A 22,821-nucleotide genomic window follows, 5' to 3' on the forward strand; every position below is an offset into this window, starting at 1 on the left:
AAGGGCTTTCTGGAGAAATGTTTATATATCGAAACTGTAAAAGGAAGTAGAAAGCAGTTGAAGTAATTTACTTTTGGATTATATTGAAGCAGGAGCTGTGAGCTCTCTTTCTCTGTCTCTCTCTCTCTCTCTCTCCCGTTTGTCTTCGATGGCTGTTTCAAAAATGTAAGTGTCGCTCTGCAACGTTCGGCAAATAATTACGCAAATTTAATTTCAAAAGCCATGCTTTAATTAAGACAGCCTTTTTCGTTTTTCATTAATTCCAAATATAAAATTATTATGTTACATTTTAGAACTTTTTCATGTTGCATCGATTGAGAGTTGTCGACGAATTGTTTGGTGGCTACAGCCGAACGCTACTAGTGTTCAATCGGCTATTCTTTATACAACTCTTGTTTCAGCGTCCCTGAGAGCTCTTTTACCGCTCTTTTTTATCAGTATCCGGTCAATATCTAATTACGCAAACTGTGTAATTTTTAGATCGTTCATTGACCTCTACACAATACTGTCGGTCAACGTTCTGCTCGATCTTATGGGAATCTGATGGTAGTTGGCGGAATATATAATTTCAACATCAACAAGTACAACTTTTCTATGCACCATTATATCATTTTAGAAGCCTGCTGCTAGTAAAAGCAATAAATTTAATATTACATTTTTTAAATACCACTAATATTAAACACACCGTAACACCTCGACCACCAAAACGATCATGTTCGACAGTGTTCGTAGGTGAATTACGTGATTCGAACATTCGAAGGTTAATCATAAAGTTTAATTATCACCTTAAATAATTCCAGTTGTGACATAGTGATGGTGTCAGTTCTGCTCTACATATTAACCCTCCAATTTTTTTTTCAAAGAACCATGTCTTGGCTGAGACCGAAACTGTAGAAGTCTGCATATCGGTTGTTAAGAGAACGTTTCACCGGGAAAATGTACTCGTTGCCAATCTGGATATTCCTGCCACGTAATAGTAACTTCATCTGTGGGAAGAGGAAGAAGTCACTGCTTGCCTTGACAAGAGAACACGGGAGGTGAACCTAAATTTCGTGGCTCGTAGAAACCGCATAACGTGGCCAGGAACGATTCGAGTCCAAAATCTTGTTGCAGAATGAAACCCTGGAACAAGCGTCTCGTATTACGTACCTGAGTACTAACATAGTTGTTAATCAGGGATCTACAGAATTGGGAGGTAACAACAAGTATTCAGTATAATGATCAAAAAATTAAAAAAATTGGAAAGGACAGAACCAGTTATGAAATTTCGCAAAACAGTAGTCGTAGTACTGCTGACATATGAAAGTGACAAATGGACAGTCACAAAGAAGAAGAAACACCATATACTCTCCGCATAAGTGAGAAGGCCCTCTTGATAGGAAACAAATATAGATAAGCTGCTCATCAACCATCACTGGAGAGAATATTCACTGTGTTTACATGAGGCTCCCAAAATGGGATTTCTTAAACCGATTTCTCAATACCGCTTCTGGTTGGTCTTGCAAACATCCCAAAATCGATTCTGGAAATTCAGTTGTAGCTGCTGATTTTCCACTTCCACAACCGACTTTCGCTCTCATGTAAGCGCCCAACGGTTTGAAACGTGCTTGGATTGTCAGATTTCATCCTGTGTTTAAGCGTTTTCTGCTAATGTGGACGCAGTGACATTTTATTCAGTGAAGGAGAAGTAATAGAAATTTTAGACTCAGCGTGAAGCTGTGTACCTCTAACATTTAACCGAAGAGCAACAGCGACTGTGGTGACTAATCAAAAACTGGAACAGTTGTTTTCGAGACCCCATATTTTACAGACCTACCAATTCCGCTTCAGACCTCAATATGCAAATATGACGGCGAAAGACAATTTCTGTAATTCGGTTTTCGTCTTTCGGAAGAGGTTTTGCACCTGAACGTTGTAGCTGTCGGTAATCCTCTGTTCCTAGTGTAAATTGCCCATAAAACTTTAGCACCACCTACAAACCTATTTAGGTTCAGAGAGCGAGGAATGAGGGAATAAGTATCATGAAGTGCAAGGACAAATGACTTTACTGTGAAATAAAAATATTCAGTAACTAAAATACAGAAGATCAAATTGTTGAAATGGCTCTAAGCACTATGGGACTTAATAGCTGAGGTCATCAGTCCCCAAGACTTAGGACTGCTTAAACCGAACTAACCTAAGTACATCACACACATCCATGCCTGAGGCCGGATTCGAACCTGCGTCCGTAGCAGCCGCGTGGTTCCGGCCTGTAGCGCCTAGAACTGCTCGGCCACAGTGGCCGGTGCAGTTCAAAAGTGCACATCACTGCATATCTGTAAAAACTGAAACCTGGTACTAAACAGTACTCAGTACCATTTTTCTCCATCCCGTGTATTTTGTAGTGTTTGGACAACTTGGTCTGTCCACAATCTGGTCAAAGTATTTCTCAAGCCTGCCCAATTCTGTAATGGTGGTCCATCATTGTATGACGACACAAGTCGGGTTTCAACTGGTCGCAGCAGTTCTCATTAGGTTCATGTCAGCATATTCCGAACTCATTTCCTGTATGCTGGCTATTGATGCACAACAGGTTGGAGGATCTTTCTCATAATTACGTAGCCCTGTTGTTAGCGTCAACTGCGTTGAGAGCCGTCAGGTAACCTCCATGCTGAACCCCTGGGATAGCGCGCAAGAGATATTTGTGGTAAGCTACATGCCTCCAAACTCTTGTATTACGATCGCCAGAGGTTAGAAAAATCCTATGCTTAGCAGTGAAGAGGATCCGATGTCACTGACCCATGTCCCATTGTTGAATAAAAAAAGGGTACGATAAGAAACCTTGGTAGAATTATTTCTATGAGCTAATGCGAGATCGATTTATGCACAGAGCTCTCGTATGGGTAAAAACACTGAGAGCCAACGTGGGCGACTTTGCAGCACATTCTTGAAGGAAAGGGGTAAATGGTCGTAAGGAAGCTTCAGGATGTGCTGGAGAAGTAATACTGTCACTGCTTCCTCAGGTTAAGATGAAGATGTTTTGCGAGGACACACCCTCCCCACCAAGAATGGGACAGTCCGCTTTACCCGGGCAGGGGAGAGACTCGAAGTAGTGCGAGCCTTTTTTAAATCTTACAAGTGCTCTTCTTAGAGTTGGGGAAAATACTTAAGGCAAGGTAAACGAATTAGCTTCATTAAACTCCTTAGATACCTATATAAAACGATCTAATTAAAACAATAATTGGTCCATAGTGAAATGAGGCTATAAGTAGGGGCGTATTCTGGTTTTCTGCAAGAAGGCGTTGGGACTGGGAGCTTGATGGAAGACTGGTGAGCACTCGGTAAAAACAATAACATAACTGAAACTTTGAGGAGTTAATCACGGCAAGAGCCGCAGAGTTGCTACCTGAATCTTCTGGGCTCCATGAAGATCTGTTACGTGTTACAGATTGGGACGCCGCTTTTCAGGTTGCCTCACGTCTCACGTAATCTAACAACGCCCTCAAACTTCGTAACTATATCATCCTTAGAGTAGTATTACAATCAGTGGTGGCTGTTGGGCCGCGGTGGGTTGTGTTAGGTTCCAAAGTTCTCAAACATTTGATGAAATTTTGCGAGTCATGAAGTAATGTGTAAAACACGCATGGTAGGACTCATATTTCACTCTCTCTGCTTTGGGGTGAGGCAAAACTGTGGTTGTTCTCTTAATTTTAGCTTAGATGTAAACGATATAAACGATACTTTTTCTCACGGAAATGGATGGTTTACCGTTGCCATAGTAAGAGGTGGGAGCGGAGTTTCTAGTGTTCCTGGTCTTGAAAGTTTTAATGATAGAGATGTAATTGCCTATCATACCTATCATATGTTTGAAATTGGTAGTAAAGATTTTGGTAAATCAGCTTATGACTCAACCTCTCCACTTATCTTCTATACTCGTAGCAAAAGAAAAATTAATCAAAATGAGTCTGTATTTATTTGGGTTAAAGGTAAAGGTGTATGTGAATATGTGAAATTTGTAGTTGATTGTGTGGCGTCACCGCCAGACACCACACTTGCTAGGTGGTAGCTTAAATCGGCCGCGGTCCTTTTAGTACATGTCGGACCCGCGTGTCGCCACTGTGTGATCGCAGACCTAGCGCCACCACAAGGCAGGTCTCGAGATATGGACGAGCACTCGCCCCAGTTGTACGACAACATTGCTAGCGACAATACGGACGAAGCCTTCCTCTCATTTGCGGAGAGACAGTTAGAATAGCCTTCTGCTAAGTCCATGGCTACGACCTAGCAAGGCGCCATTAGCCTTACCTAGTTTGAGAGTTATCGTATAAATGTCTCAAGAAGAACGTTGTAAACCAACAAAGAATAAAGTTAAGTATATTCCAAAGCTACGTATTTTCTTGATAGCAGTCATAAAGTATCCTGTTCCAGACTTGACGCCAGTCGGCGTTTGTGTACGCGTGCCTTTCGGCTCCCTTCTCTGTGTGGCGTAGCTAGCTTGTTACGCCACAACAGAATGTAATTGCTTACATTTACTTGTGTCATGGCTTCGCCAGATGTACTGTCCGAATTTTATCGCTTGCAGAATCAGCAGACGCAGGCGTTATTGGATGCCCTTGGACAGCTCGTCCAGGGTCAACGTACCATTCAAACCGATGTGGCAGCCGCCGCTTCACCGCTACCGCAGCCACAACTCGCAGTTGCACCGCCTTTTAGGCACTACGATCCAGCGCAAGAATCTTGGACTGAATGGTCCCGACAGTTTGGATTTCATCTAGCCGCCTACAGAATTCAAGGTAATGAGCGGCAGCCGTTTTTGCTTTCTTGTGTCGGTGTGTCCACCTACCGTGTGATAGTGAAATTGTTTCCCCGACGCGACGTAGCAACTCTGTCCTACGAAGAAATTTTGTCTGCTTTAGATGCCTATTTCAAAGAAGCAGTCAGTGTCGTTGCCAAAAGGTATACGTTTTTTCGTACAAAACGTACGGCCGGTCAGACTAATAGGGAGTGGGTTGCAACTTTGCAAGGACTTACTAGGGACTGTGCATTTGAATGTACCTGTCTACTTCCTTATTCAGATACAATGGTACGTGATGCAATTGCACAGAACGTTTCTGATGTTCGCATACGGGAGCATATTTTGAAACTAGTTAATCCCTCCCTTCAACAAGTGATAGACATTTTGGATAGACAAGACACACTTGACTGTGCTTAGGAATCTTTTGAAACTTCGCCAGCAGTGTGTAACATTAACCGGCCCGCTGGGCACGCTGCACGGCCCGGTAACCTGCTCTCGCGCACTTCGACGCAGCTGCCGCCGCGCTCTAAACCAGGTGTGCCGCGCCAGCACACAAATGCAGTGAAATCATGCCCGCGGTGTGCTACTAGACATTCGCGTGAACATTGCCCGTCACGCCAAGCTATTTGCTTCTTCTGCAGTAAAAAAGAACATGTTCCAAGTGTTTGCCAGAAAAAGCTCAGATCAGACAATCACAACCATTCTAGGCCCTTTGCTTCACACCGGAATCGAACCAAGGACACTCAGGCTCGTGGACCTTCGCCCATGGACATTCATGTAGTTACTTCCACCCCGTCCAGTGCCACTTTCTCTACCAGTGACTGTGTTCGTCCCACAAAACGTGTGCGTCGACGTCGCCGGAAATCACGTCAATTAGCAAGTGATTCTGTACAAGTGTCTGTTCAAATTGCACAAAACAGTCGCTCTTGTCGTCAGCAGGACAATAAACTTTTTGTAGATTTGGACTTTCAAGTCAAGGTCATACCATTCCAGCTCGATACTGGAGCTGCAGTTTCACTGCTCACTCACAACACGTACAAACAACTGGGCAACCCTCCGTTGCGTGCCGCAAATGTTCAGTTAAAAACATATTCCGGACAGACAATTCCTGTGATAGGACAGTGCACTCTTCTTGCAACATACAAGGGACAAACAAAACTTGTGTCATTTTACGTTCTTCGTTCTTCTACTGCAGTGAACTTGTTTGGTTTAGATTTATTTCAGTTGTTTAACATGTCTACTGTAAATCAGGTCCTATCAGTGAATCAGACTGTGCCTTCAGACAGTGTTTCTCGTCTGTGTGAAGAATTTGCAGACATTTTTGCACCAGGCTTAGGTTGCGCTAAAAACTATGAAGCACATTTGGAACTGAAAGTAAACGTGCAACCGAAATTTTTCAGAGCGCGCAATGTTCCCCACGCATTGCGTGATGAGGTCGCAAGAACAGTACACGATTTGGAATCACAAGGTGTGAGTGAATGTGCGCAATGCCTCTTCTCTTTCAGCTCCGCTTCATCGCGTACGCCGTACAGGTGTTCCGTTCGTCTGGACGACGGAATGCGAACGCGCCTTTCGCCAGTTGAAATGGGCGTTGCTTTCTCATACATGCCTTACGCCATTCGATCCCCAGAAACCCCTTTTGTTGATGGTCAATGCATCGGATTTCGGGATCGGAGCTGTGCTTGCGCACAAAGTTGGCTCGCATGATCGCCCTATTGCCTTTGCGTCAAAATTGCTCTCGTCTGCGCAAAGAAATTATTCCCAGATAGAGAAAGAAGCTTTGGCTCTTGTGTTTGGTGTTACTAAGTTCCATGATTTCTTGTATGGTCGTCACTTTACCATTATCACAGACCACAAACCTTTGACATCGCTTTTTCATCCGAACAAGCCTGTACCTCCACGTACAGCGCAGAAATTCATTCGCTGGTCTATTTCCTCTCGCAGTACCGCTACGATATCTTGTATCGGTCCACCGCTAAGCACAGAAACGCCGATGCATTGTCCCGTTTGCCTGTTGCTGAGGATAGAGCATTCGATTCTTCCGAACTTGCTTGCATGTTCATTGATTCGGAAACCGATGAAGTGGTCGAATCGTTTCCGATTGATTTTCGCCGTGTAGCTACAGCCACAGCTGATGACCCTGTCCTTGCTACCGTTTTGCGTTTTGTTGCTACACAATGGCCTTTGTCAAAGTCTCGGATCGAGGATCCGTTGGTTCGCCGATTTTTTGTTCACAAGGAGAGACTTTTTGTTCGATGTGGTGTTTTGTTGTTGCGTTCTGATAATGATCAGTCCTCTGTTTTACGGCTTGTTCACCAAGGACATTGGGGTATAATGTGAACGAAACAACTTGCTCGTCAGCACTGTACGTGGTTCGGAATCGATGCTGCGATTACGAATATGTGTTCTTCTTGCATGGCGTGTGCCGAACAACAATCCGCACCGCCGTGGAATGTCTTTGCATGGCCAAAAGTCACTTCCCCTTGGCAACGCTTGCACATTGATTTTGCTGGTCCATTCTGGAATGCTCGATGGTTGGTTCTGGTAGATGCCTTCAGTAATTTTCCTTTTGTTGTCCAGATGTCTTCCACGACGTCCTCTGCCACCATCCAAGCGTTGTCTGCTATCTTTTGCATTGAAGGTCTTCCGCAGACTATTGTTTCCGACAATGGCCCACAATTCATGTCTGCAGAATTTCAGTCATTCTGCCGGGCCAATGGTATTCAACATCTGACATCCGCGCCGTTTTCGCCTCAGTCAAAAGGTGCCGCTGAACGATTGGTCCGGACTTTCAAGTCACAGATGTTGAAGTTGAAAGAGTCACATTCTAGGGAGGATGCGTTGTTGCTCTTTTTGTCTTCGTATCGCTCTCAGCCCCGAGATGGTCGCTCGCCGGCTGAGTTGCTCCACAGTCCTCCGCATCGAACCTTGATGTCTTTGCTGCACCCGCCGCTTCAGGTCCCTGTGCAGCGGCAGACTTCTGCTTTTGCTCCAGGCGACGTCGTATTCTATCACAACTATCGAGGTTCACGGCGTTGGCTCGCAGGGCACATTCTTCGCTGCCTCGGCCGTGCGATGTATTTGGTTTTGGGGGCCTCTGGTGAGGTGCGTCGGCATCTCAATCAGCTGCGCCTCTGTCGTGGCACGGGTTCTGCCGCTCCCCGTCTGCTTTCAGCGACGGTGCCGTCCGGTCAGCGCCCTGGGGACCCATCTACTGGCTCGCCTCATCCCCAGGTGTTACCAACGATGCCTTCCATTTTGCCCCATGGCGACGCGCCGCCGCAGCCGCCGCCGCCGCCGCCTGTTCTCCAGCCGGCGCCGCCCTCCATGGACGCTTCGCTGCAGCCGCCAAGCGCCTCCCTGGGTCACGCGCCGCCGATCGCTTCCCGTGACCAGCCGTCATCCGCCATGGAACTCTTGCCTGCTCCGGACCACATGACGTCATCGCGCGTCGGATACCCCGACGCCATGGAGGTCGACCCTTCGGCCCCTCCTGTCTCTTTACGGGCGCATACACCGCATGTTGACGTGCACCCTGGACAAGGTTTTCAGGCGTTTCCTAGCTCCCTTCGGACCGAATGGCCGGGTGCGGGTGGCACAGCCTCGCCTGTTGTTAGGCTCCCCATCTCATCGCATACGTCAACATGGGGTCCTCCCCATGGCGGGCGGAAGCCTTATAACACGACCGTTCGCCGATTTGCGGGGGAGGAATGTGGTGTCACCGCCAGACACCACACTTGCTAGGTGGTAGCTTAAATCGGCCGCGGTCATTTTAGTACATGTCGGACCCGCGTGTCGCCACTGTGTGATCGCAGACCTAGCGCCACCACAAGGCAGGTCTCGAGATATGGACGAGCACTCGGCCCAGTTGTACGACGACATTGCTAGCGACAATACGGACGAAGCCTTCCTCTCATTTGCCGAGAGACAGTTAGAATAGCCTTCTGCTAAGTCCATGGCTACGACCTAGCAAGGCGCCATTAGCCTTACCTAGTTTGAGAGTTATCGTATAAATGTCTCAAGAAGAACGTTGTAAACCAACAAAGAATAAAGTTAAGTATATTCCAAAGCTACGTATTTTCTTCATAGCAGTCATAACGTATCCTGTTCCAGACTTGACGCCAGACGGCGTGTGTGTACGCTTGCCTTTCGGCTCCCTTCTCCGTGTGGCGTAGCTAGCTTGTTACGCCACAACAGATTGTACTTTGTATTTCCATAAATAAAGATCTGTAGCGTCAGCCACTAATCGGATAAGGGTACATCTAGAACCGGAGGCTCAAGGATGCAACAGCTTTGTTATGTAAACACACTTATCGCTTGCCGTTGGCGGCGCGTCAGCGGGGATGCGCACACCTGTATTGTTTTAAGAAGCAAATACAATGAAAAGTAAAAGTTTTCGAAACTAGTTCGCTGACTGCGAATTTCCTTCACATCAGCTATCTTAGCTATAGGTCTACTATGAGCTGATGAGATATGAAAATTTGTACTGGACCGGGAATTGAACCCAGATCTCCCACTTATCGGAAGCGGTCGCTTTAGCAACTGTGACCATGCGCGCACGCCTTCTGGACCGACCTAAACTCGCATGTGTAGCGTTGTATACGTCGTTACATCGTAGTTGACTAAATTCATCACCTAATGCTCGCAGCATTACTTGGATTCCCGCAACGGAAAGAACGAGACAATGAGGAATCGAGACCAGGGCCTGGGCTTTTGATATTTACATGCGTATCTGAAAGAACAAACACTATTAACGATCCACAGTTGCACGGAGAATTTTCGAAATGAATTCGCTGACTGCTGTGAAAAGGTAAATCTAGACTGTCTGGTTCATCTATCAACATCTTTATCTTACAGAAGCAAGTGTTTTCCCTTCTTAACCTGTGCTATGGAATGACCGCACCGTGTGCTCGTGCTTTTTTGACAACAACGACAAGCAGGTTCGTATTGCGAGACCTCAGCATTTCGGTCGATGGCATCATACGCAATGCTGAGGTAAGTTCTCTTGATTGGAGGTCATTTATCACGCTATCTGGACACTAGCCACGATTTGTGGGTAGGTACCTTACACACTCCGCCTACCACAAGGGAAGCTGCAAGTTATGTTGCACATGGAGCTGGCGGTTATATGAAAACATAGTCCGAGTGGCCGATGGCAAGAAAATCGACTTCGTCATCGGTGGATGTTATTAATTTAGTGTCACGAAACTGAAATGAAATGTTACGTGTATAATCATGTGTGAAACGGCTTCAGTCTGAGTCAGGCTGTTCAGAGATCGTTAACGTTTATTTATACACTCCTGGAAATTGAAATAAGAACACCGTGAATTCATTGTCCCAGGAAGGGGAAACTTTATTGACACATTCCTGGGATCAGATACATCACATGATCACACTGACAGAACCACAGGCACACAGACACAGGCTACAGAGCATGCACAATGTCGGCACTAGTACAGTGTATATCCACCTTTCGCAGCAATGCAGGCTGCTATTCTCCCATGGAGACGATCGTAGAGATGCTGGATGTAGTCCTGTGGAACGGCTTGCCGTGCCATTTCCACCTGGCGCCTCAGTTGGACCAGCGTTCGTGCTGGACGTGCAGACCGCGTGAGACGACGCTTCATCCACTCCCAAACATGCTCAATGGGGGACAGATCCGGAGATCTTGCTGGCCAGGGTAGTTGACTTACACCTTCTAGAGCACGTTGGGTGGCACGGGATACATGCGGACGTGCATTGTCGTGTTGGAACAGCAAGTTCCCTTGCCGGTCTAGGAATGGTAGAACGATGGGTTCGATGACGGTTTGGATGTACCGTGCACTATTCAGTGTCCCCTCGACGATCACCAGTGGTGTACGGCCAGTGTAGGAGATCGCTCCCCACACCATGATGCCGGGTGTTGGCCCTGTGTGCCTCGGTGGTATGAAGTCCTGATTGTGGCGCTCACCTGCACGGCGCCAAACACGCATACGACCATCATTGGCACCAAGGCAGAAGCGACTCTCATCGCTGAAGACGACACGTCTCCATTCGTCCCTCCATTCACGCCTTTCGCGACACCACTGGAGGCGGGCTGCACGATGTTGGGGCGTGAGCGGAAGACGGCCTAACGGTGTGCGGGACCGTAGCCCAGCTTCATGGAGACGGTTGCGAATGGTCCTCGCCGATACCCCAGGAGCAACAGTGTCCCTAATTTGCTGGGAAGTGGCGGTGCGGTCCCCTATGGCACTGCGTAGGATCCTACGGTCTTGGCATGCATCCGTGCGTCGCTGCGGTCCGGTCCCAGGTCGACGGGCACGTGCACCTTCCGCCGACCACTGGCGACAACATCGATGTACTGTGGAGACCTCACGCCCCACGTGTTGAGCAATTCGGGGGTACGTCCACCCAGCCTCCCGCATGCCCACTATACCCCCTCGCTCAAAGTCTGTCAACTGCACATACGGTTCACGTCCACGCTGTCGCGGCATGCTACCAGTGTTAAAGACTGCTATGGAGCTCCGTATGCCACGGCAAACTGGCTGACACTGACGGCGGCGGTGCACAAATGCTGCGCAGCTAGCGCCATTCGACGGCCAACACCGCGGTTCCTGGTGTGTCCGCTGTGCCGTGCGTGTGATCATTGCTTGTACAGCCCTCTTGCAGTGTCCGGAGCAAGTATGGTGGGTCTGACACACCGGTGTCAATGTGTTCTTTTTTCCATTTCCAGGAGTGTAGTATAGCATCGCTTCGTGAAGAAAGTAATGTAAATCTACTTACAATGGAACCGCTATGCGTGCTCATAGAATTGTAAATACTATTATTTCTGTATTGTAGTATATAAGAAAACGATTTCTTTGTTTCACGCTCTTGTCTCCTTCTTTGTCTTCCGTGTCTGATTAGTTCTGATGTCCTACCTGACGGTCGCATATACATCAAGCCTGTAAATAATTATTTCAGTCATATGTAGAGTCTAGAGGCATGATAATTTTTGTTAAATATATATGCAGATATGTAGTATGAGCTTTTTGTTAGTAGCGAAAGGTACCTTCTCTGACCCATAACTATCATTTACGTAGTAATTAAATGTTGCTCTGGCCCTTTTGTGTAAGTCCATTCTTGCAGCGACGCTATTGGTGTTAAAAATGACAAAACTATTTTAATAATCATTTAATTGCAAAAAGTATTAAAGACAATAATTTAAATAAATGCAGAACGCCTTCTTGTAATATTTTTCAGCTATTTCTGTAGGCCAGAGGTACAGTTTTATTAAAATCAATTATTTCAATTGTATACGCTGCCATTGCACGTAGGCAGCTATACTGGTGCATCAAGCCTCGCAGAGAAAAATAAATAATTAATTGAGTATTATATTTAATTTTCTTATCGCGTAACATTAAAGAAAGATTTTCTTTCTCTATCGTGAGTAAGACGGATGTCTTAACTTTGGAATGCGTATGATGTTTCTGGTGATAGCGCCCTGAAAAAATTTAGCCGTGGCTTTTAACGAATATAAAAGAAATTTTTTAACAAAACATTTCATTTCAAATTTAACAGGATATTTTATTTCATTCACTTTTTCAAAAAATTAATCGACAATAGTCCCCTAAGTATACTCATCCGCACCCATTATCAATTATTGTGACTGAGTTGCTGTCGTGGACTGTCATATATCATTGTATTTTGTGCACTGAAGCGCCAAAGAAACTGGTTATAGTCGGCACACGAGCGATGGGTTACAGCATCTCCGAGTTAGCGATGAAGTGGGGATTTTCCAGTACGACTATTTCACGAGTGTTCAGTGAATATCAGGAATCCGGTAAAACATGGAATCTCCGACATCGCTGCGACCGGAAAAAGATCCTGCAAGAACAGAACCAACGATGAATGAAGAGAATCGTTCTGCAGGGCAGAAATGCAACCCTTCCGCAGATTGCTGTAGATTTCAATGCTGGGCCGTCAACAGATCTCAACGTGAGAACCATTCGACGAAATATCATCGATATGTGCTTTCTGAGTCGAAGGCCTACTCCTGTACCCTTGATGACTGAACGACACAAAGCTTTAAGCCTCGCCTGATCCCGTCAACACCGACATTGGATTGTTGATGACTGGAAACATGTTGTCTGTTCGTACGGGTCTCGTTTGAAATTGTACTGAGTGGATGGACGTGTTTGGCTATGAAGCAACCTCATAAATCCATGGACCCTGCATGTCAGCAGGGGAGTGTTCAAGCCGGTGAAGGCTCTGTAATGGTGTAGGGCGTATGCAGCTGGAGTGATATGTGACCCCTGATACGTCTAGACACGACTCTGACAGGTGACACGTACATAAGTATCCTGTCTGATCACCTGCATCCATTCATGTCCGTTGTGCATTGCAACTGACTTGGGCAATTCCACACATCCAGAATTACTGCAGAGTGGCTCCAGGAACACTCTTCTGGATTTAAACGCTTCCACTGGCCGCCAACCTCCCAGCAGACATGAACACTATTGAGCATATCTGGGATGTCTTGCGAAGCGCCATTCGGAAGAGATCTCCACCCCCTCGTACTCTTACGGATTTACGGACACCCATGCATGGTTCATGATGTCAGTTCTTTCAATCAATACTTCAGAGATTAGTCGAGTCCATGCCACGTCGTACTGCGATACTTCTACATGCTCTCGGCGGCCCCACACGCCATTAGGCAGGTGTACTAGGTTCTTTTTCTCTTCAGTGTATTTCTGGTAGAGTGTGTGGACATTACAACTACAATTGAAATTTCATTCATTAAGTTTTACAAAAAAAGTTGCTCTGAGCACTATGGGACTTAATATCTATGGTCATCAGTCCACTAGAACTTAGAACTACTTAAACCTAACTAACCTAAGGACAGCACACAACACCCAGTCATCTTTAAACTTTACATATCATTTACTGAAAGTGAAAATGGAACGTAAAGTATCTCGTGAGAGAGTACGAATACAAACCACGAAGACTTGGGTCTGTTTTGAGATATGAATTTACAGGGAATTTCTAATTTCAGTTTTTTAAATTATCGTGCTGACAGACGTCAGTAGAGATACTGCGAAACGATTTCAGTTGTTGAACCAGTAGTACGCTGTAATGGCTACTATTACTAAAATAAGATGGACGTTGTTGACTGTATAGATGTTCCAGGTCGTATCTAGCTAACTACTTTAATTTGGAATTCTTAATCTAATAAAATGAAATAGCTGTTAAATGGAATGTTCACGGGTATTTACTTGTCATGATCAACGTTGTCGTTTTCATATGTAAACAACTTATGGCAGAAATTAATACAGTGCAGCTTCTGTGGAAATGAAATGACAACTACAGTATTTTAATATATACTTTTATATCCGCTTTGTTGGCTGGACGAAATGAACAAGTAACGGTTTTTAATTAATTCAGTGACTCTTCAGATTACGCATATAAAGCAGCTTCGTAATATTATTCAGTATTATAATCTCTGAATAACGATTCAGCAAAGGCACTGCACATCATTTGTTGTTTGACTACAAGTATTGTGACGCTGAGTCAGGGCTAGTGCTTCGACGGACTGCTGAAGTTAATACATTACACCAACACATCATCCCAAATAGGATTCTACCATACATTCTGTACGTCGAAACACCGTGTATTTAGTAATAGAGTGAATAAATTTTCTTTTATTACTTTCTTCGCAGTTTTAATGCGTGCAACAAGCGTGGAAACGTGAGCACAGAATGTGGTTTACTGCAGAGATAAAATATCTGACTGCTGCCTCATCTGTTAGTGGAAGCCGCAAGACACTTAACACATTTCTGTTCCCACGGTTGCGAGCCACGTATCCACCGCAGGCACTACCTGGTGAGTGCGCCGTGTGCCGTGCCTACGAGTACTTGTAGAAGACGGCCTTGGCGAGGCAGGCCCTCAGCATTCGGAGCTGGCGCGAGCAGCGCGTCGCAGCGTCACCCTCGCCCTGGCCGGGGTTCGCGGCCATGCAGCGCCGGTACGCAGCCAGCAGCGGCCCACACGCCTCCAGCTGCTGCAGGTAGCGGGAGCAGCGCGGCCGCGTGCACCCTCTTCGCATCATGACAGGGAGGGGCAGTACTCAGCTGGAACAAACATCGAATGATAAAGCAAATCCAAGGAGTCCGAGGAAAACACTGACAAGCTTTAGGGACAGGTTCCTTACACCAAAACGAGAAAAAAATGTTTGGTATACTTGTTCTCCAAAATGTGTACCTTGAGAGATGCGACCACCTACTCGATACTGTGAAACAAATCTTTTCTACTGCAAAGACTGACCTTTCCTTATTATTGGAGGAGGTAGTAAAAACGAAACCAACAAAACTATCCAGTAAACATGGGATCTAAAATGCAGACTTCAAGAGCTACCAGCATGCAACTAAACTCGGGCTCGTTCACTACCTATCTTTCACGTGGCTCATCTGCAAAGGGTGTTGGTAGTAAACGGTTGCATTTGCGCCCCTATTATTGATTCAGATATTGGCTAACTTTTGAACAGTAGTGAAATGAACTATACACGTTCAGACTGAAAATTATTTATTCAAAAGAAACACTTTTACTTTGTGGCCATGCATTTTTACGTTCACAAATAAATTCGATCTGTACAAATACACTCCTGGAAATGGTAAAAAGAACACATTGACACCGGTGTGTCAGACCCACCATACTTGCTCCGGACACTGCGAGAGGGCTGTACAAGCAATGATCACACGCACGGCACAGCGGACACACCAGGAACCGCGGTGTTGGCCGTCGAATGGCGCTAGCTGCGCAGCATTTGTGCACCGCCGCCGTCAGTGTTAGCCAGTTTGCCGTGGCATACGGAGCTCCATCGCAGTCTTTAACACTAGTAGCATGCCGCGACAGCGTGGACGTGAACCGTATGTGCAGCTGACGGACTTTGAGCGAGGGCGTATAGTGGGCATGCGGGAGGCCGGGTGGACGTACCGCCGAATTGCTCAACACGTGGGGCGTGAGGTCTCCGCAGTACATCGATGTTGTCGCCAGTGGTCGGCGGAAGGTGCACGTGCCCGTCGACCTGGGACCGGACCACAGCGACGCACGGATGCACGCCAAGACCATAGGATCCTACGCAGTGCCATAGGGGACCGCACCGCCACTTCCCAGCAAATTAGGGACACTGTTGCTCCTGGGGTATCGGCGAGGACCATTCGCAACCGTCTCCATGAAGCTGGGCTACGGTCCCGCACACCGTTAGGCCGTTTTCCACTCACGCTCCAACATCGTGCAGCCCGCCTCCAGTGGTGTCGCGACAGGCGTGAATGGAGGGACGAATGGAGACGTGTCGTCTTCAGCGATGAGAGTCGCTTCTGCCTTGGTGCCAATGATGGTCGTATGCGTGTTTGGCGCCGTGCAGGTGAGCGCCACAATCAGGACTGCATACGACCGAGGCACACAGGGCCAACACCCGGCATCATGGTGTGGGGAGCAATCTCCTACACTGGCCGTACACCACTGGTGATCGTCGAGGGGACACTGAATAGTGCACGGTACATCCAAACCGTCATCGAACCCATCGTTCTACCATTCCTAGACCGGCAAGGGAACTTGCTGTTCCAACACGACAATGCACGTCCGCATGTATCCCGTGCCACCCAACGTGCTCTAGAAGGTGTAAATCAACTACCCTGGCCGGCAGGATCTCCGGATCTGTCCCCCATTGAGCATGTTTGGGACTGGATGAAGCGTCGTCTCACGCGGTCTGCACGTCCAGCACGAACGCTGGTCCAACTGAGGCGCCAGGTGGAAATGGCATGGCAAGCCGTTCCACAGGACTACATCCAGCATCTCTACGATCGTCTCCATGGGAGAATAGCAGCCTGCATTGCTGCGAAAGGTGGATATACAGTGTACTAGTGCCGACATTGTGCATGCTCTGTTGCCTGTGTCTATGTGCCTGTGGTTCTGTCAGTGTGATCATGTGATGTATCTGAGCCCAGGAATGTGTCAATAAAGTTTCCCCTTCCTGGGACAATGAATTCACGGTGTTCTTATTTCAATTTCCAGGAGTGTAATAATCGGAGCGATTCGTAGACTGTTTGTCTCACACCCACACACTTTCACGTTGTTGCTTCGCATACACTGGCGTCCATGTTTGCACTCGCCGCACTTTGCCGCTCCCAACTTGCCACCACAACGGACAACGAACCGAGACCTCGATTTTTCCGCTCGTATCCACAGTCCTGAGTCGGGCCACATGACACCACAGTAGTCAAAATAATCGCTAAACATGGCCACAATTCCTTTACAATAATTTATAATATTTAAATACTTAAATCTAAATACATTATATAATTTTAAACATTTATCACCAGACTTTTATAATTCGTTGCAATTAAAAGAAAACCAAAACACTATGCAACGGAACTACAACGCCGATCAAAACACAAAACAACTATTTTCCGGTCTATTTTGCCCAGCATATTATCTCTGCTGCTGTGCTTTAAATTTAAGTTATGAACTACTTGAAAGAGCTTCATATTATCCCCTGTTACCTTACCCCCTGTTACTTTACAAGCACTTGTTTAGTCGAAGATATGTGTTTCATGTTAGTGATGTTCCACAAGTGCTCATAGCTCTTATGGTATGCATTTTAGACTCCATGTTTACAAGACATTTTTTTCCTTGTCTTGTAAGTGTCCTTTTTTTGAGGCACTCTGTATACATGTTTCCTAACCCCCCCATGAACCGTGGACCTTGCCGTTCTGGGGAGGCTTGCGTGCCTCAGCGATACAGATAGACGTACCATAGGTGCAAACACAACGGAGGGGTATTTGTTGAGAGGCCAGACAGACGTGTGGTTCCTGAAGAGGGGCAGCAGCCTTTTCAGTATTTGCAGGGACAACAGTCTCGATGATTGACTGATCTGGCCTTGTAACATTAACCAAAACGGCCTTGGTGTGCTGGTACTGCGAACGGCTGAAAGCAAGGGGAAACTACGGCCGTAATTTTTCCCGAGGGCATGCAGCTTTACTGTATGGTTAAATGATGATGGCGTCCTCTTGGGTAAAACATTCCGGAGGTAAAATAGTCCCCCATTCGGATCTCCGGGCGGGGACTACTCAGGAGGATGTCGTTATCCGGAGAAAGAAAACTGTCGTTCTACGGATCGGAGCGTGGAAAGTCAGATCCCTTAATCGGGCAGGTGGGTTAGAAAATTTAAAAAGGGAAATGGATAGGTTAAAGTTAGATATAGTGGGAATTAGTGAAGTTCGGTGGCAGGAGGAACAAGACTTCTGGTCGGGTGACTACAGGGTTATAAACACAAATTCAAATAGGGGTAACGCAGGAGTTGGTTTAATAATGAATAGGAAGATAGGAATGCGGGTAAGTTACTACAAACAGCATAGAGAACGCATTATTGTAGCCAAGATAGATACGAAGCCCACGCCTACTACAGTAGTACAAGTTTATATGCCTACTAGCTCTGCAGATGACGAAGAAATTGAGGAAATATATGATGAAATAAAAGAAATTTTTCAGATAGTGAAGGGAGACGAAAATTTAATAGTCATGGGTGATTGGAATTCTGTAGTAGGAAAAGGGAGAGAAGGAAACGTAGTAGGTGAATACGGATTGGGGGGTAAGAAACGAAAGAGGAAGCCGCCTGGTAGAATTTTGCACAGAGCACAACTTAATCATAGCTAACACTTGGTTTAAGAATCATAAAAGAAGATTGTATACATGGAAGAATCCGGGAGATACTGACAGGTTTCAGATAGATTATATAATGGTAAGACAGAGATTTAGGAACCAGGTTTTAAATTGTATGACATTTCCTGAGGCAGATGTGGACTCTGACCACAATCTATTGGTTATGAACTGTAGATTAAAAGTGAAGAAACTGCAAAAAGGTGGGAATTTAAGGAGATGGGACCTGGATAAACTGACTAAACCAGAGACTGTACAGAGTTTCAGGGAGAGCATAAGGGAACAATTGACAAGAATGGGGGAAAGAAATACAGTAGGAGAAGAATGGGTAGCTTTGAGGGATGAAGTAGTGAAGGCAGCAGAGGATCTAGTAGGTAAAAAGACGAGGGCTAGTAGAAATCCTTGGGTAACAGAAGAAATATTGAATATAATTCATGAAAGGAAACAATATAAAAATGCAGTAAATGAAGCAGGCAAGGAGGAATACAAACGTCTCAAAAAAGAGATCAACAGGAAGTGCAAAATGGCTAAGCAGGGATGTTAGAGGACAAATGTAAGGATTTAGAGGCTTATCTCACTAGGGGTAAGATAGATACTGCCTACAGGAAAATTAAAGAGACCTTTGGAGAAAAGAGAACTGTGGTGTCACTGCCAAATACCACACTTGCTAGGTGGTAGTTTTAAATCGGCCGCGGTCCATTAGTACATGTCGGACCCGCGTGTCGCCACTGTGTGATCGCAGACCGAGCGCCACCACAAGGCAGGTCTCGAGATATGGACTAGCACTCACCCCAGTTGTACGGACGACTTTGCTAGCGACTACACGGACGATGCATTGCTCATTAGCCGAGCCAATAGTTAGAATAGCCTTCAGCTAAGTCCATGGCTACGACCTAGCAGGGCGCCATTAGTAACATTGCATGTATCTATGGAGTCTCACTTATATCGTCAATAGCGATGTACCAAGGATGGAATAAAGTTAAGTATTCCAGAAGCTACGTACTTTTCTTTATAACATTCATTACGTATCCTGTTACAGACCTATAACTTGCCTGCTAAACGCGTGCCTTTCGGCTACTTCCGTGGCGTGGCTGTCTTTCTACGCCACAACAAGAACCACTTCTATGAATATCAAGAACTCAGATGGAAACCCAGTTCGAAGCAAAGAAGGGAAAGCAGAAAGGTGGAAGGAGTATATAGAGGGTTTATACAAGGGCGATGTACTTGAGGACAATATTACGGAAATGGAAGAGGATGTAGATGAAGATTAAATGGGAGATATGATATTGCGTGAAGAGTTTGACAGAGCACTGAAAGACCTAAGTCGAAAAAAAGCTCCGGGAGTAGACAAAATTCCATTAGAACTACTGACGGCCTTGGGAGAGCCAGTCCTGACAAAACTCTACCACCCAGTGAGCAAGATGTATGAGACAGGCGAAATACCCTCAGACTTCTAGAAGAGTATAATAATTCCAATACCAAAGAAAGCAGGTGTTGACAGATGTGAAAATTACCGAACTATCAGTTTAGTAAGTCACGGCTGCAAAATACTAACGCGAATTCTTTACAGACGAATGGAAAAACCGGTAGAAGCCGACCTCGGGGAAGATCAGTTTGAATTCCGTAGAAATATCGGAACACGTGAGGCAATACTAACCCTACGACTTACCTTAGGAGCTAGATTAAGAAAAGGCAAACCTACTTTTCTAGCATTTGTAGACTTGGAGAAAGCTTTTGACAATATGGACTGGAATACTCTCTTTCAAATTCTAAAGGTGGCAGGGGTAAAATACAGGGAGCGAAAAGCTATTTACAATTTGTACAGAGACCAGATGGTAGTTATAAGGTTCGAGGGACACCAAAGGGAAGCAGTGGTTGGGAAGGGAGTGAGACAGGGTTGGAGCCTCTCCCTGATGCTATTAAATCTGTATATTGAGCAAGCAGTGAAGGAAACAAAAGAAAAATTCGGAGTAGGTATTAAAATCCATGGAGAAGAAATAAAAACTTTGAGGTTCGCCGATGACATTGTAATTCTGTCAGAAAGAGCAAAGGACTTGGAAGAGGAGTTGAACGGAATGGACAGTGTCTTGAAAGGAGGGTATAAGATGAACATCAACAAAAGCAAAACAAAGATAATGGAATATAGTCGAATTAAGTCGGGTGATGCTGAGGGAATTAGATTAGGAAATGACACACTTAAAGTAGTAAAGGAGTTTTGCTATTTGGGGAGCAAAATAACTGATGATGGTCGAAGTAGAGGGGATATAAAATGTAGACTGGCAATGGCAAGGAAAGCATTTCGGAAGAAGAGAAATTTGTTAACATCGAGTATAGGTTTAAGTGTCAGGAAGTCGTTTCTGAAAGTATCTTTATGGAGTGTAGCCATGTATGAAAGTGAAACATGGACGATAAATAGTTTGGACGAGAAGAGAATAGAAGCTTTCGAAATGTGGTGCTACAGAAGAATGCTGAAGATTAGATGGGTAAATCACATAACTAATGAGGAAGTATTGAATAGGATTGGGGAGATGAGAAGTTTGTGGCACAACTTGACTAGAAGAAGGGATCGGTTGGTACGACATGTTCTGAGGCATCAAGGGATCACCAGTTTAGTATTGGAGGGCAGAGTGGATGGTAAAAATCAGACCAAGAGATGAATACACTAGTTAGATTCAGAAGGATGTAGGTTGCAGTAGGTACTGGGAAAAGAAGCTTGCACAGGGTAGAGTGGCGTGGTGAGCTGCATCAAACCAGTCTCAGGACTGAAGACCACAACAATAACAACAAAAACATCAATTCTGAATTTTGCGAGGACAACTCTTTTGTAGTAGTGAATCTACGTAAGGTTTTAATTACGAGGCAGGAGTGACTGATACACATAATGCTTATCATCTGACACTGCGAAAACAAGAGCGTTTGTAAAACTTTGTCTCGTCCAAGCTTTGTGCAATCACTCATAATGTCAGAGAAAAATTTTCAGGACATATATGCAGATTGTAGTAGCTATAATCCCTACAGTGAGGAAGAATCGATTAAAGATGATGATGATGGTTTGAGGGCACTCAACAGTATGATCACCCACGCCATTACTGGCTATCAGCAGACACAGATCCTGGTTTCACGGCATCTCTTCTCAGAAACGGGATTGCTGCAATTATTGCCCATAAACAATATTAGCAATTTTCTTCAGAATATCGAGCGATGTTGACATAAATATTCTGGTGGAAATGGCAATTGTTAAACCATGAAGTACCATTCCGATACTTACAAAACTTTTGGAAGAAGTTGATTCCACAATGGATTTGAAATCGTTAACATTTCTTTCCTTCCGGAACCTATTTTCGGCATCAACGTCAATATGAGGTTGCAAATCAGATTCGAATGGAAAGAAAGTTTAATCATTTGAAATGGACAGTAACAGATCATTGTATATGTTGCGGCTTGAAGGCAACCACCTCTGTATGTCGACTTGAAGAATTTTCTGCCATTCTAGAGATACATACCGTGACATTTCATGCAGATTGCTGCTTGAAGGCTCGTATGAATCGATATGCCTACCCGTTGCATCCCAGACATTTTCTATGGGCGACAAATCAGGTTAGGCAGACTTGTCATAGATTTCGTTCATTCCTTAAGTCATTTGTGATGTGAACTACAGTGAGAAGTCTTTCAGTGACTTGCTGCATAATATCACATCATACTCTGGTCATGAAGTGTATGGCAACAGAGATTCCAGTTATTTCAACATACCATTGAGCATTCAACCTCCCTTCAACAAGTTTTGTTGTCATATTCAGTAACTCCCTATACCATGACTCCAGGAGTTTTCACGTCCCACCCCTTTTATCTTGTCGCTGTGTGTTGTGGTGGGAGGCATCCTAACGCATGGGCTACATAGTAAGCGGGCACAGACACTTTATTGGTAGGATTCTGCACTGCTAAGTTACAGAAAGGTCTGTGATGATAGCGGTTTAACACATATGTGATGAGATACGGAACAAGACCTTCGTTTATTTTACCAGTTCCACAACTAATCCATCAAGATAGTTGTAATTTCTTTAGTGACCATGTGCCACTATCATACCTACAGCACTACACCCAATAAAAATGAAGCTAACGAATAAAAGCACCAGACCAGTGCGGTCTGTTAGACATGTATCCACGCAGCGACTCTCGCGCACATTACTGCACAACACTCGCTGAACGTTGGCGAGCGCCAAATCAGAGCCATTGTTGAGACTAGAAACAAAGGGGACTACACTTCCAAATTCACAAAACAGTACATAATTCAGAAACTCATTGAAAATCCACACACAAACATACAACACTCAAAAAACGACACAAAACTGCAACACTTGAAGTATGCGTTTACA

Source organism: Schistocerca piceifrons, chromosome 3 (assembly GCF_021461385.2).
Source record: "Schistocerca piceifrons isolate TAMUIC-IGC-003096 chromosome 3, iqSchPice1.1, whole genome shotgun sequence".
NCBI classification, from domain to species: domain Eukaryota; kingdom Metazoa; phylum Arthropoda; class Insecta; order Orthoptera; family Acrididae; genus Schistocerca; species Schistocerca piceifrons.